The sequence below is a fragment of the Rhinopithecus roxellana genome, chromosome 1, assembly GCF_007565055.1.
Source record: "Rhinopithecus roxellana isolate Shanxi Qingling chromosome 1, ASM756505v1, whole genome shotgun sequence".
NCBI classification, from domain to species: Eukaryota; Metazoa; Chordata; class Mammalia; order Primates; family Cercopithecidae; genus Rhinopithecus; species Rhinopithecus roxellana.
Window position 1 is genome coordinate 51,566,255 of NC_044549.1, and position 12,087 is coordinate 51,578,341.

Genomic DNA, 12,087 nt, shown 5'->3' on the forward strand with positions numbered 1-12,087 from the left:
ATTCCAGCTGCAGCCGGGAGAGCTGAGGGCCTGTACAACTCAGTCATTGCCTTGGGTCAGGGGTGGAGCTGACTTCTGAGCCGGGCCAGGCTGACCCCTGTCTCAGGAAAGCTACGGCTTAGTGGGCATGGGGGCCTTGCCCAAGACCACACACAGGTGAGAGGAGGGGAGGGGAGGAGGGGTTCATCAGCATGGTCCTTTCCAGGTGCAGCAGCAGCGCTGACATTGCCACTCCATAGCTTGGAACCAGGGAGAAGGCTGTTCCCTCTTCTCACAGTGCTGTTCCCACAGGCCCCATGCGCAATCTCCGCCTCATGCTGGCAGCTCCCAGGGCTGTCTCCCACCCTCCCCGCCCCCTCTCTACCTCCCCCACCCCCTCTCTACCTCCCAGGGTCTTTCCTGAAGATCTCCATGGCTGTTTCTTCAGGCTCTGTGAGGACTTTCTGCATACCCTCCCCAGGGCAATGTTCACACCAAAGCTGTGCTTGCCGTGTGTTGATGCGTGTCACCCTCAAGACAACTCCGTAAGTGCAGGCTCTATCCTCCCTTTGTAAAATGCGGTCTCCATGCCCTCTGCCACAGGGCCATGTGGACCTCCCATGGTCCATCTGGGTCCGTGTAGGGAAAGAGCCTGGAGCAGACCTCATGCCCGGCCAGGGCCCAACACGTGTGGACACTGCCACTGTGACTGCTAAGGTCCCACTTGCACAGACAGGGAACGGGCTCCAGGGGCAGAGGACACAGCTCGTCAGAACAGAGCACACGGGGCACAGCAGGGGTGTTCTGGCTCCCAAGTCCACCAGGACCACGCTGTTAACCTTTCCACGATTTGGCTTTCACCTACCTGCTGCATTCAGTGGATGTTGGCCCAGTGGCGTGGGAATCTAAGACTGAGATATTGCACGTTTGATTTAGGGTAGACAGAACTTTCCATCTGTGCTATGAAGTGCTGACGTGGATTGCCAGGGACAAAGGGGACTTCCTTCCTGGGTGGCTTTCTCCCAAAAGAAATGGCCCCACAAGCCTCAGCCTCCAGAGCTGTCTCTGAGTCTCCTCTCTGTGTCCACAGCCCTGCACCAGCCTCCTCCATGGTCTCCTGGTCTCCATCTCACTCCTCTGGTACTCTTAGCTTCTCTAAGATGCTTCTGCCCTTACCCCTAGAATCTTCAGCAGCTGCTCATTGCCTGGGGAACAGAGAACAGTCTCTCTTCCAGCACTCCAGTGGCCTTCAGATCTGGCCCCGCCCTCCTTTCCAGCTCTCCTCCTCCTTCTTCTTGCCCACATGTGCCTAGTGCTCTGCCCTCCTTGTCCTGCTCCCTCTGTGCCCCACCTGACACTTTCTCCAACCTTCACTCAAATCCCCTCCATGCTGCAAGCACCGCCGAGCACCACCCCTCTCCGTGAAGCCTTGCTGTATGCTGTATCTCCCCGCCCAGCGGAACCTCTCACACACCATGTTCTGCTCATCCTGCCCTCGCAGTCTTTCCAATTACAGAGGTTTGAAACTTGGACCAGCCAGGAGTGGGAAGTCATTCCACCCCTCTGATTTTCTACTGCCCCGTCTGGAGAATGGGATTGAGGCCACCAGCTGTTCCCCAGACCCGCTGGAAGGCCCAGATGCAAAAGAGCCTCACCATCTCCAAGTTCCAGAAATGCACTATGGCCATCCCTGGCCTTGTATTCCCAGTGGCCACCCCCTTTCCTCCTGGCCAAGATAACTCTTATTTAGGGGGAGGGGGCAATAGGCACCACCACAGGGGATCTATCTGTACCAGTACCAGCCATCCCATTTTCTGTGGCCAACAACAGGTTTGTGGTGGGCGTGTGACTAGGTTCTGGCCAATGAGATGTAAGAGAAAGTCTATGTGGGGCCTTTTGGGAAAGATTTCCCATCTGGAGAAAAGAGGGATTCCTCTTTGTGCAGGGGGAGGCATCCATTTCCCCACTTCTCCCAGCTCCAGGGTTGACCAGTGAGAAAGTTATGTGCATGCGTGCCTGCCTGCATGACTGTGTGTATATGTGTGTGCCTGTGTGTGCATGTGTGTCTGTGTGTGTGTGTGGGGTGCGGGGGCAGGAAGAGCAAGGGGGAGATTGAAGGGGCTGAGATCAAAGGAGACAGGGGCTGGATGACATAGCCTCTCAGGTCATAGCCGAGACCTTAGATTTTATTCATCGTACCCTCAACCCCTTTTTATAAAAATGTCCTAAAATATAGAAAAATTTAAAGACTATAGAATAAGCATTCATATATACCCAACCTAGATTCCACCACTGCTCATATTTTGGTGCACTGCCCTTTTTTTGCCTAGCCATTAGAAGGTAACTTGCAGACTTCGTGCCTCCTACTTCTACATATTATTCATGTGTCTTTTAAAGGCTAGGCAAGGTTGTTCCTCCATCTAAGCACAATACGGTTATTACCAGAGAAAATCAAATTCAAATACCTCCGTAATACTCAACCCATATTCAAATCACAAAATGTTTCAGATACTTGGGTTAGCTAGTGGACTTCCTTCCTTCCTTCCTTCCTTCCTTCCTTCCTTCCTTCCTTCCTTCCTTCCTTCCTAACTCCAAAAAGACAAGAAGTTAAAGAAAAAGGAGGAAGGCTGATCAATAACGAAAGACTAGAAAAGGATCCTTCAGAAAGAAAAAGGCCAGGAGTACTTAGAAAGACTCCCCCCGGTTCCTTCCTTCCTCCTCCTTCCTTCTTCCTCCCTCTCCTCCCTTCCTCCTCTCCCTTCCTTCCTTCCTTCCTCCCCTCTCCTTCCCTCCCTTCTGTTCCTTCCTTTCTCCTCCATCCGTCATCACTTCCTTCCTTCCCTCCCTCCTCCCTCCCTCCCTTCCTTCCTTCCTTCTTCACTCCCTTCATTTCTTTCCTAGGATCTAGTGAAAATTTACATGTTGCACTTGATTGCTATGTCACTTTAAATTCTTTTAAACTCAGACAGTCTCCCACTCATTATCCTTGACATTGACTTTTTATTTATTTATTTTATTTTATTTTATTTTGAGACAGGGTCTCACTCTGTCGCCCAGGCTGGAGTGCAGTGCTGTGATCACAGCTCACTGCAGCATCACACTCCTAGACTCAAGTGATCCTCCTGCCTTAGCCTCCTAGGAAGCTGGGGCTACAGGTGTGCACCATCATGCTTGGGTAATTTTTTTTTTTTTTTTTTTTTTGAGACAGAGTCTCACTCTGTTGCCCAGGATGGAGGGCAGTGGCGCAATCTCAGCTCACTGCAACCTACACCTCTGGGGTTCAAGCGAGTCTCCTGTCTCAGTCTCCTAAGTAGCTAGCCAGGCGCTTGCCATCATGCCTGGCTAATTTTTGTATTTTTAGTAGAGATGGGGTTTCACCATGTTGGCCAGGCTACATGGGGCCTTTGGGAAACACAGCAAGACCCCTGTCTCAAAAAAAAAAAAAAGATCTGGGCTCAAGCGATACCCCTGCCTCAGCATCCAATGAACCACTGCACCTGGCCCTAACATAGACTTAAAAAGCTTATTTATTTGATAATTTTTTAAAAATATTGAGATATGCCAGACATATAGGGAACAAATCTTAAATGTGCAGCTTGGGAATTTGTACATGTGTAATCACCCAGATCAAGATACAGAACATTTCCAGCTTCCCAGAAGGTCCTTCTGGCTCCTGACAGGCAATCCCCACCCCCGCCCGAGGCACCCACAGATCCTCATTTCTATCAGCACAGATTGGTTTAGGCTGTCCCAGAACTTCATGGAAATGGAACATGCAGTGTGTACGCTGTGTCCAAGGCCTCTTTTGCTCAGCACAAAATGAGCACTTCTCCACATTATGGAGTGTGTCCTGCAGCTTTTTGAGCTGAACCGTAGGCACTCTGTAGATGAAGCGTGGTTTACCCATTCTCCCATTAAGGGCCATTTGGGGTGTGTTTGGCAATTGTGACTCTAACGAAGAGTCCAGGACAGTTGTGGTATCTGATGGTTTCCTTACAGTGACATTTAATGGGTTCTGCCTCCCTAACTTTATATAAAGAGAAATGCCTTGAATAAGTTGAGCCCAAGTGGGGCTATGTCTTCCTTATATCTCCTGCCACCAAGGGGCCCAAAATGTCAGGTGGTCCCAGTGATTTCAGATCGGTCGGGTGGTGACCCCCAGATCTCTCCACTCTAAAGGTAAGCTTTTGTTTTTATGTCAGGGTCAGTGGAGGGTTTCAAGCAGCCGAGACATGATCTAATTTATCATTTGTAGAGACCCTGCTGAGCTCCATTTGCAGAATGGGTTGTAAGGCTCGGGGCAAGGACAGGAGCAGGAAGACCTGTGAGGAGCCTACTGCACCAGTCCCAGCAGGCGATGATGGTGCCACAGTGAAGTGGCTGGGTTCTGAGTAGTCTGGTGCTACCCCTAGCACCCGCATACAGAAGGCGCTCAATCAGTGTTAGCTGGCCTGAGCTGAGCTTCCAGAGGATGGAGATCATGGCCAGTTCACCTTTGTGTGCCCAGCCTGGGGCCTGGCAGAGAAGATGTGCTGGTCCTACTTGGGTGTGCTTGCACTTGGGGAAACCTTGGCTTATCAGGTTTGACGCCGAGATGCAGAAACAGAACAACTGGTTACCAGGCAGGCCTTGCAGCAGCTTCTGATTAGGTACATGCTCAACCCCTCCTTCCTGAACACTATGAATCACCAGGGAGGCCCTGTGTCTCTCCTCTGCCTTCAGGGAGCACTATGCACGTCACCCCAGAGTGACAAACAGTGTCTGCCTCTCGGGAACACAAAGTTCCCAGCTTGGGGCTGGAACAGAGCACTCTCTCCCCTGCCTAGGGCTCAGGCTCACACCTCCCCACCTTTGTCTGGGAGGTGAGGATCAGGCCTCTGCAGCCCTGTGTGTGATCTTTACTTGGCCGGCCATCCTCTAGCAACCTGGCACAGCCTCTGCCTGAAATCCTGCTGGCCCCAAGGGACATGGTTGGAGCTCAGGTTGTTCTTATCAGTTACCTATCACTGTGTAACAAATTGCCCCAAACAGAGAGACTCAAAACCATAACTCTTTGTTATATTCTGTGGCCAGGAATTTGAGAGTGGCTTGGCTGGTTGTTTCTGCTTGGGGGTATGAGGAGGTCTCTCATGGGTCACTGTCAAGGTGTCAGCGGGAGCTGCTGCCACTGGGAGCCTTGCTTGGGGCTGGAGGCTCTGCTCTCCAGGCAGCTCACTCACAAAACTGGGAGTCAGTGCTGGCTATTCGTGGGAGGACTCAGTTCCTCTGCATAGGGTGCCAGACCCGTGGCTTCCCCTAAAGGAAGTGGTTCCAGAGAGTGGGGCAGAAGCTGCAATGCCTATATGACTTAACCTCGGAAGTCACATACCATCATTTCTGCAATATCCTATGGGTCACACAGGTCAGTCCCCTTCAGTGCGGGAGGGGCCCACAGAGGGTGTGGCTGTCAGGAGGTGAGAATACCCAGGACCCAGCTTGCAGGCGCATGGGCATCAGATGGCAAAGAACAGAAAAGAGCCTCACCAGCCCTCTAGCCTCCTTGCCCATTCTGCAGGCATCCTGTGTGCCAGGCACCATGCTAGGCCTTGGGCATCCAGTGGTGAAGTGAGCAGGCCTGGCCTTGTGGAGTTTCCAATTAAGCCCAGAACTCTCTCCATGCAGAGGATTCATTCAGTGAACAGAGCCCTGTGCACCGCGCAAGGATGAACGCAGCCACCAAAGCCTGAAGAAGCCCCTTTAGCAAGAGTACTGCACACAGCCGCATCTCAAATTCACAGCCAGAGGTGCCAGGAAGCTGGGCTGAAGGGCAGCAGGACCTCAGAGAACAGAGAAAGCTGGATCAGAGGGAGTCAAACACACATTCCTTCCCTGAAGGAATCAAGGAAGGCCCAGGAGGAGGTGGCATTCGAGCTGGTTTTGACGTCCAGGAGAATTTAGGCAAGTAGGGGACAGTGTCACATGGAGGGTTAGGGCCTCTGACCTCATGGGGTTAAAGTTAGGATGCTGAGTCTGGGAGATGGCCTAGAGATGACCTTGAGATAAATACCAATAGTAAAGGTAGCTTCATCCAGCCAAGCAATTTCCACACATCATCTTACTGCTGCGGGCCCATCATACACCCATTTAGCAGATGAGGAAACAAGGCTCACAGCTCAAAGCACTGGTCAAGGTCACAGAGCCAGGCCAAGCTAGGGCCAGGCCTTTTCTCAGGCCTTGTAAGTGGGGACCCAGAGCCCAGATGCAGGTGTGGCAGCTCTCAGCCCAGCTCCCAGAAAGTGCCAGGCTTCTGGTACTGAATGGGCCTCTCTTCTCCCCAGGCAGCAGACACCCTAGACCAGGGTTTCACAACAGTGGGAGGAGGTGGGTGGACTCATGTGTGGGTCAGCTTCCGTGTTCAAGGTCAGCCATGTGACTGATTAGTGGGGCCTGTGAGTTGCACGGGAAGGGATTTGCAGGGATTGCTATGGAGTGAAGTGTCTTTAGGCCTGACCTCTTTCCACAGGGGGAGCTACAGAGGCCTGGCCTACTAGTGGGCTAATGAGCTCTGGGACCCCAAGTCTCAGGCTCGCCACACAGACCCCCACCCTCAGTCCGCCTCAAAAGTTAGTGATGACCTCAGTTGTTTCCACTGCTGGAGGAGTGTCTCAGTGCACCAGGCATTGCACGGAGGGCTTTATGTGCATGCATGGCTGCCTTGAATCCTCTCAACACTCCATGCAGGGGTTGTTTCCCCACTTCACAGATGAGGAAACTGAGGCTTGGCAAGGTTAAGCAGTTGCCTGAAGGCACGTGCAACCCCGAAGCAAGCCCTGTCAAAATACACCTCCAAAACAGTACTTATCCCCATTATCTCTCCTCTGGACAGCTAGAGAAATGAGGACTACTGATGCTGAGCAGGTCAAATTTTAACAAATCTGTATCTTGGATCAGTTGAACGTAGACCTACGAGGCCGGGAGTGATGGCTCATGCCTGTAATCCCAGCACTTTGGGAGGCCGAGGTGGGTGGATCACCTGAGGTCAAGGGTTCGAGACTGGCCTGGCCAATATGGTGAAACCTCGTCTCTACTAAAAGTACAAAAATTAGCCAGGTGTGGTGGCAGGTGCCTGTAATCCCAGCTACTTGGGAGGTTGAGGCATGGGAATCTCTTGAACTCGGGAGACGGAGGTTGCAGGGAGCTGAGATTGTGCCACTGCACTCCAGCCTGGGTGACAGAGTGAGACTCTGTCTCAAAACACAAACAAAAGCATACACCTACCTACGCCTCCATGTCTTCACCAAAGCTAACCACTGTCTTGAACTTGATGCTTCTTGTTCAAAGTATGTTTTTATTCTTTTACTATTAATACATATAAATGTATTGACAAATAATAGATACCAAATGTGTGTGTTTTAAATCTTCATGTAAAGTGGATCACACTGAATGCCTTCTTCTGGAACTTGCCTTTCTCCTTCCATCGTGTTTCTGAGGCTCATGATGCCAGCACGTGTAGCTGCTGTTCATGCATTTTCACTGCTGTATAGTATTTCACGCAAGGTTGCAACCCCTTTTGTTGTTCCTGTGTTTGACTTCCTCTGATCCAGGTGGCATGATTTGGGGTCCTGTGTTACAGGTGGGAAAACTGGGGCTCAGAGAAGTTAAGAAGGCTGTGTGGGGTCAGCCAGCTTCTCAAGGGCATAAAAAACTCTGTTGAGCTCCAAAGGATGTGGTTCCCAGGCTCCTTCATATTCAATGATGTGATCAAAAATGGGAACAGACATTCAGTTGGCCTAGCCCTGGGGCCACCTCAGTCCTCAGAGGGTGGCCAGGAAGGGGGGCTTGACCTGGCATCCACTGGGCAGGTGGCCCAGTGGTCAGAAACCAGTCCCAGCCCCAAATCCGTCCATGGCCTCATTTCACCCTAGAGGTACCTTGGGGACACAGCATGCAGGCCACAGGGTGGACACTGGCTCCGTAAGACACCTCCTGCCAGGATGCCGAATAGGAGAGTCCTGAGCTGGATGCTACTCTAAGACTCTAAGCCTCAGTTTCCTGACCGGTAACACAGGGATCAGCACCATACCTGCCCAGAGGAAGGCTGGAACACTGTTCAGGACATCGAGGTGCCTCTGTCCCATCTTTGTCTGTTTTTATTCATTTGCTCATTCAACAAGCATGCACTGGACATCTGTTAGGGGCAAGTGCTGCCCAGGACTCTGGGGGGCTGAGAGTGACTGAGAGTTAGGAGCTAGAATAGGGCAGCAGACGAGCTCTCATCACAGAGAGGGTACTGGCTGTGTGACCCTAGACCCCTCTGCTCCCTCCATACCTCTCTTTCCTCCCTTGTGGGATGTGCTTTGGGAGGTGCCTAGACCCTCACCTGGCTATAGGAAGTGGGGCTGTGTCTTTCCTCCTGGGTCTCCAGGCAGAGAGAAGGCTACAAAGCCACTGGTGAGCATCTTGGAGCCTGAAGCCGCCGGCTGCCAGCCCTGTCCCCAGGGTGGGCGGGCCCTGGTAGGTGGCCGTGGACATAGTTGGGCAGTCAGCTCATGCCCCAGACATGCAGGCATGTCACTGCAAGGACAGCCGGAGGAAAACCCCTCCTCCTGCTGTCCCTGCCACCCTCCTCTCTCCTCCTCCCTCCCACTCCCCGGGGAGAGGCAGCTGCTTCTCCCAGAATTTCCACAGCCTTCCCCGGCTGCCCACCCTGCAAAGACCATCAACCCTGGGCGGCTGCACAGGCCCTGCCCGTCCTGGCAGGGGCAGCTGCTGCCAGGGGAGCCTGCCCACCCTCACGTCGCTCAGGCACCAGCTTGACACAAATACAGACTGGGCAGGAAGAGCCAATTCAGGTCACCCTCAGAAACAGCTCAGGGCTCAGGGGGCCCAGGCGCTGCTGGGAAGCCTCATCAGGGTGTTGCTGAGTGTCAAGGCCCCCACTCCACCCCTGTGGTTTATCTGTTTCAGAAAGACCCTGTACAATCAGGGACAAAAGTGAGGTGATTTGGGCTGAACAGAGGCCCTACCCCAGCTGGAGAGATGGCAGGTCTATTCAAGAGCCTGGGAATCGGGTCAGACAGCTTGGGTGTTGACATCGGTGCTGCCACCACTTGGGCTGTGTGACTTAGGCAGGTTGCCTGCTCTGTCTGAGCCCATGGCTTTCTCTTCTGTCCAGAGTGGACTGCTTGCATAGGGGTGTGGGATTCCATGGGACATGGAGGGGGCAGCACCCTGCAGAGGGGCTGGCAATGAGGTCAGGAAACAGTTTAGGGTCCGGGTGGGGGGTATGTCACGTGACTCCAGGGTGAACGCTGACAGCAAGGGAAGGGGGACTGGTAAGTGCCAGAGTATGGAGGTGTGGGGGCAGGTGGCAAAGGGAGAGAACCAGAGAGCCAGAGAGACAGGGAGAGAGAAAGAGAGAGAGAAAGAGAGAGAGAGAGAGAGAGAGAGAGAGAGAGAGAGAGAGAGAGAGAGAGAGAGAGAAGGCAGAGAGAGAGCCTAGAGAGACAACCGGTGAGGCCTCGAGGGAGGGGGACCTTCTGGCTGTGGGTGGGGCACATTGAACCTTCCTGAAAGAAAGGCTCTTGAGCTGAGCCTGCAGGACTCCATAGAAGGGTTGGGTTTTGGGCTGGGGAGAGGGCACATTGAGAAGTTGATTGTGACTGAGGACAGGAGGGAGACACATCCCCCAACTTGGTGCTTATTGACGCCAGCAGGCAGGCCACTTCTGGAGGGCCCTGAGGACGGTCCCACTGTCCTTCCCCAGCCATGGCCCTCCATGGGATGGAAAATGGGATGCAGAGAGACAGATGGAGGAACTGAGGCGCATGTGTAGTATCTACCTCCCTTACAACCTCCTCTGGAACGGCCCAGGTGTTCTCTTCTGCCCTAAAACTTCCTCGGAGTTTATTCTTCACCAGACAGAGCCCTTGGCCCTCACCCGCCAGCCTTGGGTGGGCTGCCATGCAGAGGCCCCAGCAGTCTCGGAGCTAGGTAGGAGGAGGAGGGGCTGCAGAGCCTGGATCCTGTGGGCAGCACACCTCTGGCTGAATCTGTAGGGTGGGGGAATTTCTTACCCTCTCTCACCTGCTGAGTGATCTTAGGCAAGTCTTAAGGCACATCTGGCTTTGACTGCCCATTGGTGGAACAAGGTGGTCTCTGAGGCCTTTCCAGCTTTCCAGCTGGACGTTCTTACCTTTGACAGCCCCAAATGCCTATAGCAAAGAACTGTGGATGATACGTGTCCCGTTTCTCAGAGATGATGGGAGAGAGTCACAGAGAGGAACCCAGACTCTGTCTGGAACCCAGATGATGAGAGAGAGTGACAGAGAGGAACCCAGACAGAGAGTGGATACCCCACAGAGACAGCAGGCAGAGACAGGGGATGGAGTAGAAAAGAGAAGGGGGAGGAGAGAGAGAGAGAGAGAGAGAGAGCGAGAGAGAGAGAAAGAAGCCTAGGAGTCAGATACAATGGGGGACAAAAGTGGAGAGAACAGAATCAAGTGCACACAGGTAGACATGGGGGTGGGGATGCATAGATTGGAACGTGGGGATGGGGAGCACCAGGGAGCCCAGCAACCCTGTCCCCAGACAGCAGGCACAGGGCCCCAACCCGGGGCAGCTGGAGGCAGCCTCAGCCCACCGAGCACTCCTCCCTGCCCACTATGTCTGGCTTGGACCCAGTAGGACCCCTGGGGTGAGGAAACGGGAATGGAGGGACAGTGTCAGCTAGGAACCACCCTGTTTCCCCAGGTCTGAGAAATAGGATTGGGAAAATGTTTCCAGAGCACCTCTTGTGTGTTGGGCTCTGCTGGGTCCCAGCTGTGCAGATTTGGACAAGTCATTTTTCCCTCTGGATCTAAGTTCCACCATCTAAAATGGGGATGTTCAGAGATCCTATCACACAATGACTCACTGCAAGGGTCCAAGGGTGGGGCTGCCTGGAGTGAATCACAGTCCTGTCATGTATTAGGGTGTCGCCTCGGGCTGCTCACTTCACCATCCCGTGCCTCAGTTTCCCCATATATAAAGTGGGGGTAATCCCAGTCTTTCTCCTATGGCGTTGCTTTGAGGACTAGATGAATGAGTATACATGATGTCATTGCTTCTGAATGCTGGTTGTGCCCCAGGTCACAGAACAGTTGGGAAGAGAAAATGAATCCTGCTGGTAATATGCCTGGCTGTGTGTCTAGAGCACTGGAACCATCCAATAAATTACATCATCCTTAATCTCCATCAGGAACCTGTTTTGCAGATTGGGAAACTGAGGCTCAGAGAGGCAAGGCAACTTAGCCTAGACCAGGCAGCAAGTGAGTAGCGGGCAGTGATATAAACGCAGGCCTGGCTGATCCCAGGTCTCCAGCTCTGTCCAGGAGGGCAGCATACCTGAGGCTTTGAAGTACAAATAAGATTTTAGCAGGTGGTGGGGTGGGGCTGGCCGAAGAGGCCTCTGGGCTGCTGGCCAACCCGGAAGAACATGAGGCACTTATGGGGAATCACTTGTCACGGGGCCTGGCCAGGACACCAGCTGAGGCAGCAGGAGAGTGGCTGAGGGCAGTAGGAGCCATCAGAGGCTTTGAGCAGGGAAGGACTGCTCAGACAGGGGGTCTGGGAGCCGTGCACTGGCCACTGTGGAGGCGGAATGAATGGGGGTGCCATGGAGAGGTGCTGGGTAGCTCCCCAGGGGGATCAGTTCGGACCGTGCAAATAAGGTAAATTTTTTCTACATGTAATAAGGCCAAATACAGTGCCAGAAGCCACCTTGTGGAGGCAGGGTTTCCTCCCCATTTCCTTCTCACCCAGTGGGCACAGCCACGGGAGGCTGGCCATGTGCCGGGTACGTGGCTTATAAAATCATCACCATAACCTCACGAGGAGCAGAGGTTACTGTTCCCATTTTATAGATGCAGAAAAGGAGGCACACAGGGTTAAGTGGCCTTCCCAAGGCCACATGGTTGGTACTCCAGGTCTGAGTGGCCTCTGCTTTCTCCCTCCTCATCCCAACCCATGCTCCAGGTGGCAAGAAATGGCCCCTGGGTTCCACACTGTGGGATGTTTAGAGGCCGGGAAAGATGAGCTAACAGCAGATAATGGAAGGGCTTTCCCGGGAGGGTCCCAAGCAAGGAAGAG